The sequence below is a fragment of the Halichoerus grypus genome, chromosome 10 (genome assembly GCF_964656455.1).
Source record: "Halichoerus grypus chromosome 10, mHalGry1.hap1.1, whole genome shotgun sequence".
Lineage (NCBI taxonomy): Eukaryota > Metazoa > Chordata > Mammalia > Carnivora > Phocidae > Halichoerus > Halichoerus grypus.
In genome coordinates this window covers 75607023-75615821 of record NC_135721.1, presented here as the reverse complement: position 1 = coordinate 75615821, position 8799 = coordinate 75607023, and the positions used below count along the sequence as shown (strand labels likewise).

At 41.5% G+C, this 8799-nt stretch overlaps 1 pseudogene; it reads left to right on the top strand.

Annotated features, from left to right (window-relative positions):
* Window positions 1–410: 410 nt before the first annotated feature.
* Window positions 411–8501, top strand: LOC144379368 (eukaryotic translation initiation factor 1 pseudogene; annotated as a pseudogene).
* Window positions 8502–8799: the final 298 nt, after the last annotated feature.

Genomic DNA, 8799 nt, shown 5'->3' with positions numbered 1-8799 from the left:
AATACATTTCTCTCAAGTACACATGGAACATTCTCTAGGTTAGACCATATGTAGACACAAAGCAAGTCTTAATAAACATAAAAAGATTGAAATCATGCAAAGATTTTTTTTTTTTTTTTTTGGTCACAAGGGAATGCAACTAGAAATCAACAGCAGAAAAATAACCGGAAAATTCATTAATATGTGAGAATTTAAAAACACACTCTTAAACAACAAACGGGTCCAAAAGGAAATTACAAAATATCTTGAGATAAACAAAAATGAAAATAAGCTCCAGTCACTAAGCCACCACTGAGGACAGCAGCCTCTCCCTTTTGCCCCCTGGCTCCTGCACACTCCATACCCCCAGTCCACCTTCCCCCACCGCCTCCTTCCACAGGCCGTTTCTACTGAAGAAAAGGAATCATATTATGTCTGCTATCCAGAACCTCCACTCTTTCAACCCCTTTGTTGATGCAAGTAAAAGTGATGATCTGCTTCCTGCTGGCACTGAGGATTTTATCCGTATAAGAATGCAACAGAGAAATGGCAGGAAGACCCATACTACTTTCCAAGGGATCACTGATGATTATGATAAAAAAAGAAACAAGTGAAAGCATTTAAGAAGGAAGTTGCCTGCAATGTTATTTTTATTTTATTTTATATTTTATTTTATTTTATTATGTTATGTTAGTCACCATGCATCATTAGTTTTTGATGTGGTGATCCATGATTCACTGTTTTTGTATAACACCCAGTGCTCCATGCAGTACGTGCCCTCCTTAATACCCATCACTGGGCTAACCTGTCCCCCCACACCCCTCCCCTCTAGAACCCTCAGTTTGTTTCTCAGAGTCCATAGTCTCTCATGGTTCAACTCTCCCTCCGATCTCCCCCCTTCCTTCTCCTAATGTCCTCCATGCTATTCCTTATGTTCCACAAATAAGTGAAACCATATGATAATTGACTTTCTCTGCTTGACTTATTTCACTTAGCATCATCTCCTCCAGTCCCATCCATGTTGATGTAAAAGTTGGGTATTCATCCTTTCTGATGTCTGAGTAATATTCCATTGTATATACGGACCACATCTTCTTTATCCATTCATCTGTTGAAGGGCATCTCGGCTCTTTCCACAGTTTGGCTATTGCGGACATTGCTGCTATGAACATTGGGGTGCATATGGCCCTTCTTTTCACTACATCTGTGTCTTTGGGGTAAATACCCAGTAGTGCAATTGCTGGGTCACAGGGTAGCTCTATTTTTAAATTTTTGAGGAACCTCCACACTGTTTTCCAAAGTGGCTGTACCAACTTGCATTCCCACCAACAGTGTAAGAGGGTTCCCCTTTCTCCACAACCTCTCCAACATTTGTTGTTTCTTTCCCTGTCCATTTTGGCCATTCTAACTGGTATAAGGTGGTATCTCATTGTGGTTTTGATTTGAATTTCCCTGATGGCCAATGATGATGAATATTTTTTCATGTGTCTATTAGCCATTTGTATGTCTTCTTCAGAGAAGTGTCTGTTCATGTCTTCTGCCCACTTTTTGACTTGATTATTTGTTTGTTGGGTGTTGAGTTTGAGAAGTTCTTTATAGATCTTGGATACCAGCCCTTTATCTATAGTGTCATTTGCAAATATCTTCTCCCATTCTGTGGGTTGCCTCTTAGTTTTGTTGACTGTTTCCTTTGTTGTGCAGAAGCTTTTTATCTTGATGAAGTCCCAAAAGTTCATTTTTGCTTCTGTTTCACTAGCTTTTGGAGATGTATCTTGAAAGAAGTTGCTGTGGCCGATGTCAAAAATGTTATTGCCTATGTTCTCCTCTAGGATTTTGATGGATTCCTGTCTCACATTGAGGTCTTTCATCCATTTTGAGTTTATCTTTGTGAATGGTGTTAGAGAATGGTCGAGTTTCATTCTTCTGCATGTGGCTGTCCAATTTTCCCAGCACCATTTATTGAAGAGAATGTCTTTTTTCATTCCATATTTTTTCCTGCTTTGTCAAAGATTATTTGACCATAGAGTTGAGGGTCCATATCTGGGCTCTCTATTCTGTTCCATTGGTCTATATGTCTGTTTTTGTGCCAGTACCATGGTGTCTTGGTGATCACTGCTTTGTAATATAGCTTGAAATCGGGCAATGTGATGCCCCCAGCTTTGTTTTTCTTTTTCAACATTTCCTTGGTGATTCGGGGTCTTTTCTGATTCCATACAATTTTTAGGATTGTTTGTTCCAGCACTTTGAAAAATGTCATTGGAATTTTGATCGGGATGGCTTTGAAGGTATAGATTGCTCTGGGTAGCATAGACATTTTAACAATGTTTATTCTTCCGATCCATGAGCATGGAATGTTTTTCCATCTTTTTGTGTGTTTTTCAGTTTCTTTCATGAGTGTTCTGTAGTTCCTAGAGTATAGATCTTTCACCTCTTTGGTTAGGTTTATTCCGAGGTATCTATGGTTTTTGGTGTTATTGTAAGTGGAATCGTTTCTCTAATTTCTCTTTCTACAGTTGCGTTGTTAGTGTATAAGAAAGCAACTGATTTCTGTGCATTGATTTTGTATCCTGCCACATTACTGAATTCCTGTATGAGTTCTAGTAATTTGGTGGTGGAGTCTTTTGGGTTTTCCACATAAAATATCATGTCATCTGCAAAAAGAGAGAGTTTGACTTCTTCTTTGCCAATTTGAATGCCTTTTATTTGTTGTCTGATTGCTGTTGCTAGGACTTCTATTACTATGTTGAACAATAGTGGAGAGAGTGGGCATCCTTGACGTGTTCCTGATCTTAAGGGAAAGGCTCTCAGCTTTTCCCCATTGAGGATGATATTCGCTGTGCGTTTTTCACAGATGGATTTTATGAACTTGAGGAATGTTCCCTCTATCCCTATACTCTGAAGAGTTTTAATCAGGAAAGGATGCTGTATTTGTCAAATGCTTTTTCTGCATCAATTGAGAGGGCCATATGGTTCTTCTCCCTCCTCTTATTAATGTGTTCTATCACACTGATTGATTTGCAAATGTTGAACCACCCTTGCATCCCGGGGATAAATCCCACTTGGTCGTGGCGGATGATTCTCTTAATGTATTGTTGGATCCTATTAGCTAGGATTTTGTTGAGGATTTTGGAATCCATATTCATCAGGGATATCGGTCTGAAATTCTCCTTTTTGATGGGGTCTTTGCCTGGTTTGGGGATTAAGGTAATGCTGGCCTCATAGAATGAATCTGGGAGCTTTCCTTCTGTTTCTATTTTTTGAAACAGCTTCAGGAGAATAGGTATTCTTTCTTCTTTGAATGTTTGGTAGAATTCCCCAGGGAATCCATCAGGCCCTGGACTTTTGTTTTTTGGGAGGTTTTTGATCACTGCTTCAATCTCGTTACTGGTTATTGGCCTATTCAGGTTGTCAATTTCTTCCTGTTTCAGTCTTGGCAGCTTATAGGCTTCCAGGAAGGCATCCATTTTATCCAGATTCCTCAGTTTATTGGCATATAGTTGTTGATAATAATTTCTAATAATTGTTTCTATTTCCTTGGTGTTAGTCATGATCTGTCCCCTTTCATTCATAATTTTATTAATTTGGGTCCTTTCTCTGTTCTTTTGGATAAGTCTGGCCAGTGGTTTATCGATCTTATTAACTCTTTCAAAGAACCAACTTCTAGTTTCATTTCTACTGTGTTTCTGGTTTCTAATTCATTGATCTCTGCTCTAATCTTAATTATTTCTCTTCTAATGTGTGGCTTAGGCATCGTTTGTTGCTTTTTCTCTAGTTCTTTAAGATGTAGAGTTAGTTGGTGAATTCGGGATTTTTCTATTTTTTGAGTGAGGCTTGGATGGCTATGTATTTTTCCCTTAGGACAGCCTTGGCAGTATCCCATAGGTTTTGGACCAATGTGTTTTTGTTCTCATTGGTTTCCCATGAATTGTTTAAGTTCTTCTTTAATTTCCTGGTTGACCCAAACATTCTTGATCAGAGTGGTCTTTAGCTTCCAAGTGTTTGAATTTCTTCTAAATTTTTTCTTTTGACTGAGTTCCAGTTTTAAATCATTGTGGTCTGAGAGTATGCAGGGAATAATCTCAATCTTTTGGTATCGGTTGAGACCTGATTTGTGACCCAGTATGTGGTCTATTCTGGAGAAAGTTCCATGTGCGCACAAGAAGAATGAGTTTTCTGTTGTTTTAGAGTGGAATGTTCTGTATATATCTATGAGGTCCATCTGGTCCAGTGTGTTATTCAAAGCTCTTGTTTCTTTGTTGATTTTCTGCTTAGATGATCTGTCTATTGCTGAGAGTGAAGTATTGAGGTCCCTTACAATTAACGTATTGTTATCAATAGGACTACTTTGGTTAACAGTTGGCTTATGTAGATGGCTGCTCCCATGTTGGGGGTGTAGATGTTTACAATTGTTAGATCTTCTTGTTGGATGATCCTTTAAGAATGATATAGTGTCCTTCTGTGCCTCTAACTACAGTCTTTGGTTTAAAATCTAATTTGTCTGATATAATAATTGCTACCCCAGCTTTCTTTTGAGGTCCGCTGGCATGGAAGATGGATCTCCATCCCTTCACTTTCAGTCTGGATGTATTTTTTACGTTCAAAATGAGTCTCTTGTAGACAGCATATGGATGGGTCCTGTCTTTTTATCCAATCTGCAACCCTGTGCTGTTTTATGGGAGCATTTAGGCCATTCACATTTAGAGTGATTATTGAAAGATATGAATTTATTGTCATCTTGTTGCCTGTGAAGACCTTGTTTTTATAGACTGTCCCTGTAAATTTCTGTTGTATATCACTTTTGGGGTCTTTCTCCTTTTGTAGAACCCCCCCTTAATATTTCTTGCAGGGCCGGCTTAGTGGTCACATATTATTTCAGCTTCTGCCAGTCTTGGAAGCTCTGCATCTCCCCATCCATCCATTCTAAATGACAGCCTTGCCAGATAAAGTATTCTTGGCTGCATGTTCTTCTCGTTTAGTACCCTGAATATGTCTTGCCAGCCCTTTCTGGCTTGCCAGGTCTCTGTGGATAGGTCTGACATTATTCTGATGTTCCTTGCTTCTGTATGTAAGGAATCTCTTCCCCCTAACTGTCCTTAAGATGATCTCCTTGGTTCTAAGATTTGCGAGTTTTACTATTACATGCCAGGGTGTTGGCCTGTTTTCCTTGATCTTAGGAGGGGTCCTCTCTGCCTCTAGGACACAAATGTTTGTTTCATTCCCCAGATTAGGGAAGTTCTCAGCTACGATTTGCTCAAATACATCTTCTAGTCCTCTCTCTCTCTCCACCTCTTCTGGGATTCCAATAATTCTGACATTGGAATGCTTCATGGTGTCACTTATTTCTCTGATTCTATTTTCATGGATTCTGAGATGTTTTTCCCTGGACTCCTCTTTTCCCTTTTTATCTATTAAATTGTCTTCCAGGTCACTAATTTGTTCTTCTGCCTCACTTACCCTAGCTGTTCCATTATCTAGATTAGATTGGATCTCACTGATAGCATTTTTAAGTTCTGCCAATTCAGCTTTCATTTCTGCCCTTAGAGACTCTATGTTGCCATTAATTGATTTCTCCATTCTAGCCATTGTCTTCACAATTGCTAGCCTGAATTCCATCTCCGACATCTTGGTTATATCTGCATCCATTTGTAAATCTGCAGCATAAGTCATAATCTCTGAGTCTTTCCTATTTTGGGGGTTCCTCCTCCTAGTCATTCTGTTGAGGGGTGGTTGAGGGAATGTATAGAGTCCAAATTATTGACCACAACCCAAGCAAGGTGCACCTGTTTTCTTGGTACCTTAGGGTTGCTGGCCTCTTGTTCTCCCAGCCTGTCTTCTGGGGGAGGGGACTGCCACGCTGTTACTCAGGCAACCCTGTTTGGGCAGAGTTGCCCTGCCCCCCTGTGGCGGGGGATGGGCTCAGTGAAAACCGGTTTTTTGGGGCTTTTGTTCTCTGGCGGCTTTCCCTGGTGGCTTTCCGTGTCTCTTCCGAGAGTCAGAGCAGAAGAGACCATTTCCAACCCTCTGCCTCAGAGCAGAGAGATCACAGTCTGTTCTTCAGTGAGTTGTCCGGGCCACACTATCTCCATTTCTGTCCGTGCTGCTATAAACTGCAGTGTCCTGGGTTGTGCGCCCCTCCTCAACGCTCCCAGTCCTGCCTCCAGGTCGGGGCACGTCTCTGCCCTTTGTGCTTCTAACACCGCCAGCCGCTCCCACTTCTCACGCATGACCCCCACCGCTCTGGGTTTCCGTCAGGGGGCTGCCCTAAAGTCCTTGCCCCACTGCTACTGGTCTGCGAGTCTGTGCCCCATCCCCAGCGTGTGAGGCTGTGGCTCACCGGCGGTGTAGGATCCCCACGGCCAGGCACCCTCCCACTGCCATTTATCCTCTGATATCTGCCCGTGGAATCACGGCTCCCCGCTTCATACCTCGAAACCAACCGCCTGTGATATTCTATTTGTAGAGATCCAGATCTTCTTACATCTCAGGCTGATTTTGTGGGTGCTCAGAGTGGTCTGGTAGATATCCAGCTCAATTCTGGGGACTGGTTGGAATAGGGTCCCCTACTCCTCTGCCATCTTTTCCCCCCTCCTGCAATGGTATTGTAATTGAGCACCCAGAATATAAAGTAGTTCAGCTACAAGGTGACTGGCACAAGGACACATGCCAGTTCCTCCTAGAGAATGGACCAGCTAAGGATGACCAGCTGAAGGTTCACGGGTTCATGGGTTTTAAGAGCTTCTGGCTCACAGGGGCGCCTGGGTGGCTCAGATGGTTAAGCATCTGCCTTCGGCTCAGGTCATGGTCCCAGGGTCCTGGGATCGAGCCCCACATCAGGCTCCTGGCTCAGCAAGGAGCCTGCTTCTCCCTCTCCCTCTGCCTCTCTCCCTGCTCATGCTTTCTCTCTCTCTCTCTCTCTCTCTGTATCTCTGTGTCTCAAATGAATAAATAAAATCTTTAAAAAAAAAAAAAAGAGCTTCTGGCTCACAGAAGCTTAAGTGAGAATTTCTTTGCAATGAGTAGAATTTCCCTTCTGTCCCTTGTCACAAGTTTAAAAACCTCACAGCTTATAGGTTTGTAACCATTTGGGGTCTGCTTTTAACTTGGACTAGTGTAACTCCTTCCTGCAATAAGCTGAAAAGAACCTGAAGTCCCTCTTTTATTTTTTTTTAAGATTTTATTTATTTATTTAATTGACAGAGAGAGAGAGACAGCATGAGAGGGAACACAAGCAGGGGTCATGGGAGAGGTAGAAGCAGGCTTCCAGCCGAGCAGGGAGCCCGATGTGGGGCTCGATCGCGGGACCCTGGGATCATGACCTGAGCCGAAGGCAGTCACTTAACCAACTGAGCCACCCATGCGCCCCTGAAGTCCCTCTTTTAAACAGAGGTCAAGCATTAGGTGCCTGGCAGTGTCCAACCTGAAACCAAGCAGTAATGTGATGTTTAGGCCAAGCCCACAGCCCCAAGATCACAAACAGCTATGTCTGGTCAGAAGCTCCTTGGCTCTCCCTCAGTTCAAAATGTTACCACCTGAACAGCCCATGGTGAAGCTGAGAGGACAGGATGGGGTAAGACCACAATGGCAGCTGTGCTGCTAGAAGGAGTCATTGGTAGTCAAAGACAGATCCCTGGTGTCTCCAACCTGACCAGCTAGGCAGAGCTTAGAACAGCCACCTTTCCTCTAGTGAGGTGTGATAAGGCATCTGGCTTGCCACCAAGGTCTTTTTGACCAGACATATCCTAGCTAATCGATGTCCAAACACCAGAATGTGAGGCCAAACTTCTACCAGAGTTAAACTTTTGACAAGGGAACAAACTTCAAACTGATGTAACAGTCATGTATCTAGCTGCAGAGCTTGCAATTTACTAGCAACAACTGCCCAATTCCATGAGAATATGCCAAAAACTTATGGGATGCAGTGAGAGCAATGGTAACAGGGAAATTTATTGGTGGAAATGCTTACATTAAAAAAGAGGAAAGGTTTCAAATCAATAACCTAAATTTGTACTTTAACTAGAAAACAAGAATGAAATAAAACAAAATCTAGCAGGAGTAAGGAAATACTAAAGACTAGAACAGAGATAAATAGACTGACAAAGAAAAAAGAGGGAAGAACCAAATTAACTACCACAAAAATAAAAGAGGAAATGTTACTCCCAATTTTACAGAAATAAAAAGGACTGTAAGAGAGTATCATAAATACTTGTATGCCAATAAATTGGATAGAATGGACAAATTTCTAGAAATACAAAGTCTACCAGGATAGAATCATGAGGAAATAGAAAATCTGAATAGACCTATAATTAGTCAGGAGATTGAATAAGTAATCAAAAATCTCCCAAAAAGAAAACCCAGGGCCAGATGGCTTCCCTAGTAAATTCTACCAAACATTTACAGAAGAATTAACACCAAACCTTTTCAAATTTTTCCAAAGCATTGAAGAGGAACAGTTGCTAACTCATTCTGAGACCAGCATTACTTGGATACCAAAGCCAAACACAGACACTACAAGAAAACTATAAACCAATATCCCAAATGATATTGATGCAAAATCCTCAACAAAATACTAGCAAATTGAATTCAACAGCGTATTAAAAGGATTATGCACCACAACCAAGTGGTATCTATTCCTGGACTGAAAGATGGTTTAACATATAAAAATCAATCAATGTAATACACTACATTAACAGAATGAAGGAAGAACATCACATGATCATCTCAATTGATGCTGAAAAAGCATTTAACAGGGTGCCTGGGTGGCTGAGTCAGTTGGGTGTCCAGCTCTTGGTTTAGGCTCAGGTCATGATCTCAGGGTTGGGA